We start from the raw sequence: 14,477 nt of genomic DNA on the forward strand, positions 1-14,477 counted from the left end.
CTATTTTCCTTTCATGAATCTCTGACATTGAGAGACATTTTGCCCTGTGGCAGGCAAGGCAGATCGCCGGAGCAGAAGAGTGGGTTTATTCAGTAAAGGTATATCATTTGCCATCCTCCTCCCTACCCCAGGTGTGTTATGCAACAGCTTCACTTAATTCTGATCTGTTCTGGAGGCTCTTTTAAAAATATATATATATTATTGACTATGCTATTATAGTTGTTTTATTTCCCCTTCTTTATTCCCCTTCACCCTGCACATCCCCTCTCACCAGCTTTCCTCACCTTTAGTTCAAGTCCATGGCTCCTACATATACATTCTTTGGCTTCTACATTTCCTATACTATTCTTAACCTCCCCCTGTGATTTTCTACCTACCATTTATGATACTTATTCTCCATACCTTTCTCCTCCTCTTTCTGCCCCACTCCCCTGGTAATCTGGAGGCTCTTAATCTCAAAAACATATGAAAGTGCAATAATAGATAATGAGAGCATAGCCCCTGGAAAAGTGAGGGTAGGATGGATTACCCTGATCTCATTAGATAGCTTCTCTTCTAGGGACAAGCACACCCTGTTTGATCTTAAGTCCACTGAGTTGATGCTGAACAAAAAGCAGGGAAATTTAGAGAAGGAATTGAGTGGTAAGACTTTGTGGATGTGCCTTCCAGGACACTGCCAGGACTCTGATTGCTACAAGTGTCTACTTCTGGATCAGTCAGCTACGAGGGACAATGGAGGTGAGTTAGAGAGCATATTGGTAGCAAAACCCACTCCAGTATGTGTTGGGGCTCTTCCAAAGAAGGGGTGATAGTAACACAGTGAACCAGCAATGAAGCTGGTTATTTTAGATTATTAAAATTAAAATTATTAAATGATTAATAATTATTTAAAATTAAATTATTAAAATTTAAAATTAGTTTAAATTCACTTAAAGATTATAGACATTTCATGATGTCAAAATAATTGGGGCAGAAATAATAATGACAAACAATTTGAATAAACTCTTTAAATATTTTGTTTATGATTTTTAGAGACAGGGGAAGGAAGGGAGAAAGACAGAAAGAGAAACATCAATCCTGTTGCCTCTCACACACCCCTAACCTGAGACAGCCCACAACCCAGGCATGTGCCCCAGCCAGGAATCTAAAGGGCCACCTTTCACTTTGCTGGATGATACCCAACCAACTGATCCACACCAGTCAGGCCTGAATAAACGTTTCCTCTAGTAGAAAAAGAATTGAAATTTCCAATTGAAAGAACTCACATCCTAGGCAAAAATCAGTGAGTAGAGATCAAAACCTATATCCCTGTATATTCTCAGGGAGGAAAAGGTGAATAATAGGTAAAAGGACCCTGCTTAGGACAGACACACTATTTTAAATTCACAACAAATAAAAAGTAGTTAGGATCCTTTAGTTGCAAGTTGCAGAGATCATACCCACATTACCTTACAAAAAATAATATAAAATCACATAAAGAAAGACTTCAGGTTGATAGTAGTTCCAAATGCATCATGATGCAAGGGTTCATTCAAAGCAGGGCTTGATTTTGGGACAAGAAATTAATATTATCCAAATGAGAACAGAAAGTCTTAATTCAGAATGGTTATAAAAAGAGAGTCAGTCAGTCACCCTCACTTGGGTTTAGTTCAAAGGCAGGCTGAAGAGTGGGAAGAAGGAAAGATTACAAGTATGTTCTGTTCGGAGGCTGATGGCATGAGAAAGCTGGAGGTAGATAATTAGAAATGGGCATCTTATGGGATTGGTCTGGGGATCATACTCAGCTTTCTCTGGTTTGTCTGAGTTGGAGTATGAGTGCTAATAAATAGGGAAACTGGCAGTCATTGACCAAGTTCTGACTGTTCTGGGCTGATTGCTATAGAGGGTGTTGGTCAGAGCTCTGTTGTCCTGTATGTTCTGGCCACTGTGTATTCAGTTTCTCTGTTTATTTATAATTATTGACTCTAATTCATGCCGTGCTCACTCCATTCTGCATGTCTTTATCTTGGTGGTTTTAAAAATGGCTCCATCAGCATTAGGGTTTAGATCCCTTCTCAACTGAGTTCATCAGAGAAGAACATGACTCTTTTTCTAGAATTTCTAGGACAGGGTGGAATTGGCCCTTGTATTTCATGGGCTCTCACTGCATCATATTTCACACTTGAGCCAACCACTCAGCAAGCATTTAGCTGAGTGTAGGGGGGGAAATAAATCCCCAAACAAAATGTGTGGCTATTATGGTTTGAATGTTAGGGTCATATCCAATAAGTTTTAATTGCAGAAATAAATGAATAATAGTGAGTCTGGCCTCAGTCTGTTTAATACCCAATCTCACAATACAGTTACAATATTTTCAGACTCTAAAGGAGAACTGTCATCAAAGTAGTGTCACTAGGACATGTTGTCACATATGTGTGAAGGCAACAAAACCAAATTCTGCTGTGCAATTACTTCTCAAATTAGTCCACACTTGTATTCTTCTTAAAAATAATGACTCTGATCAGCCATCAAAATTATGCATTCAAGAATAGTAATAGTTTTTTAAAACTGTGTGGACTCTCCAACAAAACTAGGGCAGTTTTGTACTGACCCAGCTTCCAACTCACAATAAGAATCCTCAGGGGAAATGATACTTCAGCACCAAATCTACTTAAAATTCTAAAGTAGTGAAACTTCAAGAATGTAAGTGAACTGGTTTTTTTGTTGAATTCTAGAGGGGGAGAGAGAGAAACATTGATTTGTTATTCCACTTATGTATGCATTCCTTGGTTGATACAAGAATCAATAAATGAATAAATTCATTGCCTGAACCAGAGATGAGCCTGCAACCTGTAGTGTTTTAATGTTCATGATAAAATTTATATGAAGCTCAAGGCAAATTATTGAACTGATGATTTTTATCCATCATTATAAAAATAATTCTGCAATTGCATGGAAGAACTTCCTTTCAAAGAATTATTCTGGAGATCATCTGGATTGTACAATTACTGTACTTCTTAAATATATACCTATAAATACCACAATATTGTTTGATTGATTTCAAGTCATGGAGCTTCTACAAGTTTTCTTTAGTGAACAAATATTGCCTCTCAATGAAAAGTAGAGTTAAATATCCCTCCAGAGTATCCATGTATTAGTATTCTAGGACTACCGTAAGAAAGTACCATAATGAAGTGTTTTTTTGTACCATAACAAAGTGTTTAACTTACCACACCTGGGTAAGTTAAACAACAGACATTTGTCATCTCACAGTTGTGCAGGTTAGAAGTCCAAAATCAAGTTGTCAGCGAGTTTGGTTCCTTCTGATGGCTGAGGGAAGGATTCATTCTAGGCCGGTCTCCTTGGCTTCTATTTGGCCAAGCTATGTCTCTTCACATTGCCTTCTCTCTCTGCATCTTACCTTATCCAAATTTTCATTTTTGTAAGGACAGCCATCATATAAAATAGTAGCTCATCCTGGTGATTTCACTTGAAGTTTATCATCTCTGTAATAATCTTCTCTGAATTAACGTCCCATTCTGAGGTACTGGGCAGTTAGGACTTCAATGTGTGAATTGGGGAGGAACACAGTTCAACCCATAGCAATCCTATTTAATAATAAGTATAGAAATGTACAAGATATTCATGTACTTCAGATCCTAAATAATCCAATGATTGTAATTAATGATGGCACAGAAATAAGAAACAATCATCTGGCTATTCCCTCAGGACTCTGGCACCATAGGACAGCTTCTGGCACTGTAGCTCATTGAAGGTGTCAGGGACTGGGCGGTCAGTGTCTCTAGTCCCTTGCAGCTATTCAGCCTCACTGCTGCAGGGTGATGTCAGCAGGCTCTGCTGACAGATGTTGATTGGACATATAATGCAGCCTGTCCCTAGAACTCCAGTGGGTTCTTAGTTGTTTTATTTTATTTGTTTGGCAAAGACACCAAACACTTGCCCTAACACCACTCACTGACTGAGAGCACAGCAGTAGAGCATTTCTCTGACCTTCTCAGTAGCATGTGGAGTCCCTCTGGAGGCATAGGAGATGAGCCTTGCATACCCTGCCCTTTCTCGCTGACCACTGTGACCTCCCAAATGGCAGCTTAGAGAGGTTTTTTGCTTTCCTTCCTCTGCCACTAGACGCATCCTTGTGACAAGAACTATGGATGCAGCCTTGCGCTACCTTTAAATATGTCACATAATCAACATTTCACACACTGAAAAAACAATCCTATTTGCACCTAAAGGAAATGAAAGGGCCATGCTCATATGTCAGTGAGGAGATTCCCCCAGGAGAGTCCTCAGAAATCAGCCAAAGGGCACAGCCTCAACAGGAAGTATGCTAACTAAAATGACATCTTTGTCTCAGCAGGGCTCTCCTATTAATGGGAAGATCAAATGAAAATGGGCTGCCAAAACCAACCTAGAGAAAAAAAGAAATTAGCCCAGCAGCAATGCACCCTGGGATCCTCAGTCTTCACAGTAAGTATGTTTGTTTGTCCTTCAGAATCTGCACAATCACAGGTATTTCCAAGATCCTATGTAACTAGGCAGAGCAAAGGGCAAGCCTGTAACCTGTTGGCAGAGAGAAAATAGAGGGATCTAGGAAACACAAAAGACTCCTTCTGTTAAGAAGATGATTCTAGCATTTGAGCCCAGGGCTCACGTGTCACAAACTGTATTAATTTGTTAGGGCTGTGTGCAGGCATCCCTACTTTCTGCAAGTCCACTTCCGTCACTCCTCTTTTACGAAACATCTACATTATTATAGTGATGGCTTTTTTTTGTAAAGTAAAAATCCTCTTCAGATGTCTTTTGATTAGGAAAAGCTTGTACTAGTGTAGGTCTTCTGTAAAAGTGAAGTGGCACAAAGTGAACTTTTGAAAAGCAGGGGTACCTGTCCCTGTTTCTGCTAACCAAAAACATCCAAAGAGGATTGTTGCTTTTACACAGACACAAAAAGGCAAAAGCAAAAATAATGATTGGTGTTTGTGTTGTAGTGAGCCTGCAAAGAGGCAGCCTGCTCCCCAAAGCAGAGAGAGTGGCACCGCCAAGCCCCTGCCTCAGAAGTATCCCACCATCAAGCCTGTTGGCTTTGAACCATGTCTGTGAGCCTCCATGCTTTATCTCAATTTATTTTGTGCATCCATTAGCAGGATGTGTCCTGAGTTATCAGTAAAGGCCAACAAAGCTCTTAAGGGTGTTATACTTGGGGTAAAGCTGGATGTAATTAAAAGTTTCAATCATGGGGAATGGCATAAAAATATTCTGCCTCCATTGAATTTGGAGTCTGGAAATGCTCAAATTTTTCCATATAAATTAATGGTAATTATGTCTTCACCTTTTTATCATACAAAAGGCTTCAAAGGGAAGCTTTGCTTTTGGATAGTGAGGGAAACCTGTAGTAGTGAAAAATCTCAGTTTTCTAACTGTTACTGTTTTTTTACCCTTAAACTACTACCACATACACAACATGTCTGGTCAGCAAATGTGTAGGACTTTTCCCCACACTAAACAATTCTCCACAAACCCAGCTGGGTATCCTATGATTGAATTCAGTTCTTACACTATCTATAACACTTAGAGGTAGCTTTAGATCCCACAGGTTAAGGACAAAGTCCAGCAAGGCGTCTCCCACGCCATTTCAGATGCCAGTTGCAAGAAGTAGGTCACTAGGTTATGCACAACCTCTGTCCAGCTTGGCAACAAATCACAAGTTCCCATGACCCCTCCCAAAGATTAATTAATATATTTACCAGTTTATTAAAAGATACGATAAAGGACACAGATGAAATATATAGGGTGAAGTCTGGGGCTTCCCAAGTGCAGGAGTTTCTGTCCTTGGTACTTGGCTGTGTTCACCAACCTGGATGCTGTTCAAACCCCATACTCTTTAGAATTTTATGGAGGCTTCATCACCTGGGTGTAATCCATCCTTAACTCCAGTTTCAGCCCTTTTCCTTTCTCAAAAGAATGGGCAGGGTAGAAGGGGATGCTAAAAATTCCAAGTTTCTTATCACGGCTTGGTCTTTCTAGTGACCAGCCTGCCACTCAGGAGCAATCTGGGAGTCCACCCAGAGTTGCCTCATTAGAACAAAAAACACTCCTATCACCCAGGAAAAATCAAGGGTTATAGGAGCCCTGTGTCAGAGGCAGAAACCAATATATATTTTTTCTATTATCTCAGAAATCCCTGATGAGTATATATGCTAAAATTCTTAACATAACATTAAAATCACCAGCACATTAAACATTGTACTCATCCCTGTCTGGGTAGTTCAGTTGTATGGAGCATCATCCCAATACTCCAAGGTTATAGGTTTGATCCCCAGTCAGGGTACATACAAGAGTCAACCAATGAATGGAGGCATAGATGTAACAACAAATCTACAATTCTCTCTCTCTCATCTGCCACCCAAATTAATAAAAAAAAAATTTTAAATTTAAATATTGTACTCTAAAAATACTATGATCAATGATCAAGTAGGATATACTTCTGGAAACCAAGCATGAATCCATGTACACAAATCAGCAAACATGGTAGGCTACAATGGCTTCCAGTCAAGATGGAGGTGTAGGTAGAGATGTTTTTTCTCCTCGCCCAATCACAAGAAGAATTACAACTATACCTCAAAACAAAAGACACAGAGAACTGTCAGAAAATTGAACTGTATGGAAGCCTGACAACCAAGGATTCAAAGAAGCCACATTCATCCAGATGGATAGGAGGGAAGTAAACCTGGAGTTGGGGCAGAGAGGCTAGGAGATGTGGTGTGGTGCAGAGAGGAAGTGGCTGTGGCAAGTGAGCAGTCCTACATTTACATGTGGTGGACGAAAATCTGAAGGGACACCTTGGGAGTGAGCATTCCCAGCCCCAGGCCACACCACACAGCCCAGGGTTCCAGCCCTGGAAGATAACCCCATAACTTCTGGCTCTAAAAACCAGTGACGGTTGGGGTGGGGAAGAAACTGCCAATTGTTCAGGAGAGTCCATTTAAAAGACCCTTACTTAGAACATATGCAAACTCACCCACCTTTGGAATCAACACCAAGGCAACAGTTGGAAGAACTCCAGTCACATACAGGAAGTGGGTGAAGTGACTGGAAAAGGTAAAAGTGCCAGGGAAACCTCCAGAAGCCAGGCAGCAACACTGTTCCCTCTCTGAGTCCTCCTCACCACACAGAGCCACAAAGTAGTGAAGCAGGTTGCCCCACCCTGGTGAATATTTAAAGCTCTGTCCCATACAACTTAACAAGTACATTAAGACAGGGAGTCACAGAAGCTCCCTCTAAGACACAGAAAGAAACACAGGGAGTCCGCCAAATGGAGGAAACAAAGAAATATGGCCCAAATGAAAGAACAGAACAAAACCCCAGAAAACAATGTAAATGAAAAAGACATAACCAATCTATCGAATGCAGAGTTCAGACACTGGTGATCAGGATGCTCAGAGAAATCACTGATTACAGCAACAACATAAAGGAAGAAATGAAGGTTANAGGCAGAAACCAATATATATTTTTCTATTATCACACAGATCCTTAATGAATACAGATGCCAAAATTCTTAACATAACATTAAATTCAACAGAACATTAAGCATTGTACTCATCCCTGTCTGGGAAGCTCAGCTGTATGGAGCATCATCCCAATACTCCAAGGTTATAGGTTTGATTCCCAGTCAGGGTGCATGCAAGAGTCAACCAATGAATGCATGCATAAGTGTAACAACAAATCTAGGTTTCTCTCTCTCTCCCTCCCTCCACCCAAATTAATAAAAAAAAATTTAAATTTAAATATTGTACTCTAAAAATACTATGATCAATGATCAAGTAGGATATACCTCTGGAAACCAAGCATGAATCCATGTACACAAATCAGCAAACATGGTAGGCTACAATGGCTTCCAGTCAAGATGGAGGCATAGGCAGAGATGCTTTTTCTCCTCGCTCAACCACAAGAAGAATTACAACTAAACTTCAAAACAAAAGACACCGAGAACTGTCAGAAAATTGAACTGTATGGAAGTCTGACAACCAAGGATTTAAAGAAGCCACATTCATCCAGATGGATAGGAGGGGAAGAAACCTGGAGTTGAGGCAGAGAGGCCAGGAGATGTGGTGTGGTGCAGAGAGGAAGTGGCTGTGGCAAGTGAGCAGTCCTACATTTACATGTGGTGGACGAAAATCTGAAGGGACACCTTGGGAGTGAGCATTCCCAGCCCCAGGCCACACCACACAGCCCAGGGTTCCAGCCCTGGAAGATAACCCCATAACTTCTGGCTCTAAAAACCAGTGAGGGTTGGGGAATAAACTGACAGTTTTTCAGGAGAGTCCATTTAAAAGACCCTTATGCACTTAGAACATATGTAAACTCACCCACCTTGAGATTCATCACCAAGGAAACAGTTGGAAGAACTCCAGTCATATACGGGAAGTGGGTAAAGTGACTAGAAAAGGTTAAAGTGCCAGGGAAACCTCCAGAAGCCAGGCAGCAACACTGTCCCCTCTCTGAGTCCTCCTCACCACACAGAGCCACAAAGTAGTGAAGCAGGTTGCCCACCCTGGTGAATATTTAAAGCTCTGTCCCATACAACTTAACAGGTACATTAAGACAGGGAGTCACAGAAGCTCCCTCTAAGACACAGAAAGAAACACAGGGAGTCTGCCAAATGGAGGAAACAAAGAAATATGGCCCAAATGAAAGAACAGAACAAAACCCCAGAAAACAATGTAAATGAAAAAGAAATAACCAATCTATCAAATGCAGAGTTCAGACACTGGTGATCAGGATGCTCAGAGAAATCACTGATTACAGCAACAACATAAAGGAAGAAATGAAGGTTATACTGAGTGAAATAAAGAAAAATCCACAGGGAACCAACAGTGAAGGGAAGGAAATCAGGATTCAAATCAATGATTTGGAACATAAGGAAGAAATGGAGAAGCCAGAGAACTTATATGTATAACCTTGGACATGAATTAAGTAGAAGGATTGCTGGAAGGAAGGGGGTTACTGGGCAGAGGGGAGCAAATGGAGGAAAATTTGGATACCTGTAATAGCATAATCAATAAAATTTAGTTAATCATTTTACAATGTATGTATATCAAATCATCACATTGTACTCTAAATATATCAATTTTGATTGCCAATTACATGTCATGAAAGCTGAAAAATAAATAAAATAAGGTATTAAAAATTGATTTCTACGTTCAATGAATGAACAAATGAACTAAAGAGTGATTAAAGGGAAACTTGGTGTTTCCTTTTCCTTTTTAATAGCTTATTTTTCTTTCCTTATTTGTTTTCACTAAGCCTTATTTGTATTGGTTCTTTTAAGAGCTATGAAACAAAAATTTCAAGATATCAAGAAATAAGACTCAACCAAACTTTCTTACTGAAGCCTCTTTGATGTTTGACTGAAACAGTATTATAGAGCATTTGACTAATTACCCAAGTTTCAGTAATCTGTTGATGAAATTTTAAAAAGTAATTTGGTAATATTTACAAAAGTTTGCATATCCACAGTTGCTCTAACCCATCAAACTCAGGTTTGAAAACTTACTCTGCAGAAATTAAAACACCAGTATTTATGAATATATGAAAGAATGTTTTATTTAGCATACACTGAAGGTACAAAAATCTAACAAACACCTGTATGGCGTCCAATAAACAGCATTTTGAAGAAACTAGGTTATACCCAACATAAAGGAATATAATGAATCTATGAAAAAAATGTATATAGGTAACCCTACTATATTAGCAGATTTGAAGAACTCAAAAAGTTAAGCATACTCATGCCAAGAAATGCAAACCTTTCCACCATTTATTAAATTTAAAAGAGTTCAGTCAGACAGTGACCAACTAAATATTTCATGGCTTCCCAGCATAGTCAGAGAGTGCGTAAGTGTACTTTTCTTCCCCATAATTGCATCAAAGCTCTTATCATCTCACTGTTTCGAAAGCTGTAGATCAGTGGATTCAGCAGAAGCATAAGCAGCATGTAAGCCAACGACAGCAGTTTCTTGGTTTCTGGGGAGTAGCCAGATTTGGGTTGTAAATAGTTCATACTGCCTGTGCCATAGAAGAGGGTAACAGACGTGAGATGGGAGGCACAGGTGGAAAAAGCCTTCTGCCTCCCAGTGGTTGATGGCATCTTCAGGATGGCAAAGAGGATTTGAATGTAAGACAAGAATATCAAACAAAGGAACCATAATAATCAAAACGGTGCTAATTAATGCATAGATTTCAGACCAAAATGTGTCTGTACATGCAAGCTCTAGCACTGCTGGGGTTTCGCAAGAGATATGACTAATTTCGTTGGGGCCACAAAATGGAAAACTAAACACCCATGATGTTGGCACCATAGCTACTATGATTCCTGAAACCCATGAGAACATTACTAATTTTATGAAAACACTTTCATTTATGATCATTGGGTAGCTCAGAGGGTGACAGATGGCAGCAAATCTGTCATAAGCCATTGTCCCCAGGAGAAAGCATTCTGTGCCACCAAAAAAAAGAATAAGATACATTTGTGCAAAACAGCTCACAAATGAAATCGACGATTTCTCAGTGGAGAGAACCACCAGCATTTCAGGCATAATGACTGCACTGAAACTCACATCCAGCACAGACAAATTCAGGAGGAATAGATACAGGGGAACGTGGAGGCTCTGTTCCAGTGAGATGATGACTTTGATCATGGCATTTCCTATCAGGGTCACCAGGTAAACAACCAAGAAAACCCCAAAGAGCTGCTCTTGGAGTTTGGGAAAGTTTGAAAAGCCCAAGAGGATGAATTCAACCACAGAACTTTGATTTTGCCTTTTCATGTTAGTAGTAGAGCATGTTTTGCTTTTATGGACATAGTACATGAGTTATGTAGTCACCATCCAATAGCCGAGTCAGTGTCTACCCTTACCCCAAGTGTACTTGGCAGATGAACCAAAAAAGAGCTCACCTGAACAGGCACTCACTGTGGCAATTATGGAGAATAGTCAGCTTCTCAGATTAATGAATATGCCAAATAGAAAAGAGGAAGTAAAGAATTCTGGCTCAGAAATCTTGTCTGTAAAGTTATAAAATATATTAAAGTTTTTTTGCAACATTTACATTATGCAGTTTGAACATTAAACATAGCCTTGAAACACAATACATAATTCAGATTATATCTTCATGACATTACTATCAGTGTCATTCATTTTTCCTAATTTTTAATAATAAAATTTAAGACTACAAAACATAAAGTTTTAAAAAGTTGACAAATGAAAAAGGATACCCACAAAATTTTGATAACAACTTAATAATTCAAAGTTACAGCAACGTTGTTTTATATTTATTACAAAGATTTATCATACATGTATGTGACTTGGCTGAATATGAAAATGCCACAGAACACAAAGGGGATTGTCCTTCAGATACACCTATCTCAAGTGATCTGAAAATGAATTGCCTCCAGGCTTATTGGTTTATGCATAGAATAGATTGGTCATAGCCAATTACATTAAAATTGGACTACATGCAAAATTTTAAGAGCCAATTCTCTCTGCCTCATACATGTGACCATGATGATTTAAGTAAAGTCCAATTTTGGTCACTCTGAAACTAATTTCATTGTTTCTATTCTCTCCTTCTCTTTCTCTCCTCCAATTTGTCTTCTCATGAAGACATTCATTTCATTATCAGTTTATTCAACACACACTGATTAAGTAACTAAGGTTTTCTATGTTCAGTCATCTCAGGCACACATTTGATCCTACAACTCCACAGAGAGCGGGAAAGGATACATAAACTAGCATTCCACCCTTCCCTCAGCACCCTCGAACTCCTCCCATGATACCTTGCTCTATTTTCTCCATAGCCACCAACTGACATTATAACTATAACTATATAGTTAACATAAACCTATAAACTAATTTATATCTATAAGTTAAATAGTATAATTTATATGTAAGTAAATATATTTTTATATAGTATACATAAAATCTAAGTCTCTCACTAAAACATAAATTCCAGGATTCAAAGAATTTTTTGTTCATTGCTACAGTCACAATGTCTAAAACAGTCCCTTACCCATAATAAATGCTAGATAGATATTTGATGAATAAGGCGGCTAAATGAGGAAAATCCATGATAACTTTAAGGAATTAATTGTCTTTTAAAAAGTGAAACCAGCACACAAAACTTTTGGGAAGCAAAAGTAATAACAAGTGGGTCAGATTAATTCTGAATGGGTGGGAGTGGGGGTGAACAACCATAATCATAGGTGTCATCAGTGGAAGTCACATTACAAGGAAGGAGAAAGTAGAAAAGAGGAATGCTCAGGTCAGAGGTATTTCATTACACATTATTATTACAGTCGAGGCCTACTCTTTTGGGGTGCTGTTTTGCAAACCAGCAAACACAGCCTGTAATCTGAGAAACCCAGATCATGGTAAGGACAAAGTAAGCTGAAGTCATTTCATTTTGTCTGAGTGCAGATCACTGGAACATTAGCAGTCAGAAGGCAGGCTGATTTCTTTCTGTGCTTGACCACGATCATCCATTAAAATTAAATAGCTGTGTTAACCACAATAATTAAAATGCAGATATCAAAAAATCACCTAAAATTACTAAAATGTATCCACAGGATCACAGAGTTAAAACCCATTTCTAATGGGAAAAAGAGAATAATATACATTAAGTTGCGAATATTTAAATATGGATAGATTTTCTTAAAATCAGAAAATCTGAGGTATCACATAAATAAAGAAGAAAACCTTTTAGGACTCACTGTGAGCAAGCTATGGAACAGAACATTTGTGGCTGGTAAAGAGCAGCTGACCAGAGATGCTCTTATTTTTTTCTGTAACTTAGAAGAAGACCCTTACACTGTCTGATCACTCCCTTCTGTAGATTTCATCCTTGCAATTGAAAAAGAGAACTAGACTTATTTAGCCAGTTGCAAACCTGTAAGATTTGGTGATTAGTTCATGCAAAATATTTCTACCCCTAATTATTGTCTGAACTATTCAGTTTCACCATGACATCCCTCAACAGGAGATGAAAGCGGAGGCTGCCTGAAGGTTGTAAATGGGGAAGAAGAGAGTGGTGGGGTGAGGGGTGAGGGTGTGAGAAAAGGCAGGGGACCTACAGGCAGGGCATCTGATTAGATGGGGGCACAGTTTGGTTGTGGTGGGAAACGAGTGAAGGCAGTCTAGGGAAGCTTTGTAGAAAGCCTGGATGCTCTACTCCAATCCAAGGACATTTGATCATTTGAGTCACTGAAAATTTTTGAGGAAAAGAAGTCATGACAATTGTTTTCATAGATAGAAATTTTAAAGCAGGAATCATACAATCTGGACTATTTTGTTTAGAGCAAGTCATTTAGCTCCTCTGAATCTGTTACCTTGTCCATAACATAAAAATAACATCATTAATATATTGAGATTCATGTGAGAGCCAGAGACTCGGGGTTCAGTCCAAACTGGTTTGAACAATTAGTAAGCCATTGGCTCAGTCCCAGCAGAGGAAGTCTGAAGACATAAATGAGTCTGCAGGCTTGGCTTTCTTCAGAACTGGATGGTGTGGCCAGATTACCTTTGTCTACTTATCATTGCCACACGCCTGCAGTAGGATTCATTCTCAGGAAATTAATCCCTCCTGGCAGCAATAAGGCTTCTTTCTTTCTTGTGATCTGTGTGCATTGAAAAAGTGTACCAGTTATTCTGAGAAAAGGAGGTTTCCATTCACAGCTTCTAATCCAAGGGCCCTTCCCATAACACTCAGCATGGTTGGATAACACCCCATGTGTGAACTAGTCACCTGTGCCAGGTGTGGGAAATGCTGCCCATGACCGATGCCCCATAAAATCTCATGAGGGCTTTTGTAATATTGATGTTTTGTATTTATTGGTCAGCGATGGTGATACAGGTGATGTGTTCTCTGTGAGGAGTCATCAGGATGTGGAGTCACAAGTTTTATACTTTCCCATGTGTGTATCAGACTTCAGTGAAAAGTGTATAGGAAAACTTCAGATACATGCTAATGGGGGTAAAAAGGATGTAACGTTGTTAATATCAAACTGTAATTCCTAACAATAGTACTGAATTGATAAAACAAAAATCAAAAAGTGGAAAGTTTAACACTTCTTCCTCAATGACTGACACACAAAATAGACACAAAGACATACAGGTGGTGATATTTTAATAATAAAATTTTGATTTAACAGATGAAAATGAGAGAGTAAATATAAGACAGAAACAACACTTTTTATGCTGCTAACTATATTTTTCCCAAAATATTTATGGAATATTTATAGAAATTGATTATGTCCTCATCCAAAAGAAAATATTAATAAGTTCAAATACATGGCAATCATATACATAAAATACTTTGCAATAAAACTGAACAATAGCAAACCAAATATGGAAAAAGAAAGGTGAAGTCTCAGAAAATTTTAAGTAATCTGCAAGTATCTCTCATGTTTAAAGGAAGTCAGAAGTGAAATA

The 14,477-nt window shown here is 38.8% G+C and overlaps 1 pseudogene; it reads right to left on the bottom strand.

The window, feature by feature from the left end:
- Positions 1-9,877: 9,877 nt before the first annotated feature.
- LOC118982853 (olfactory receptor 10A3-like) lies at positions 9,878-10,879 on the bottom strand (annotated as a pseudogene).
- Positions 10,880-14,477: the final 3,598 nt, after the last annotated feature.

The sequence above is a fragment of the Sturnira hondurensis genome, unplaced genomic scaffold (genome assembly GCF_014824575.4).
Source record: "Sturnira hondurensis isolate 20B ecotype Veracruz unplaced genomic scaffold, ASM1482457v3 Scaffold0002463, whole genome shotgun sequence".
Classification (NCBI taxonomy): Eukaryota; Metazoa; Chordata; class Mammalia; order Chiroptera; family Phyllostomidae; genus Sturnira; species Sturnira hondurensis.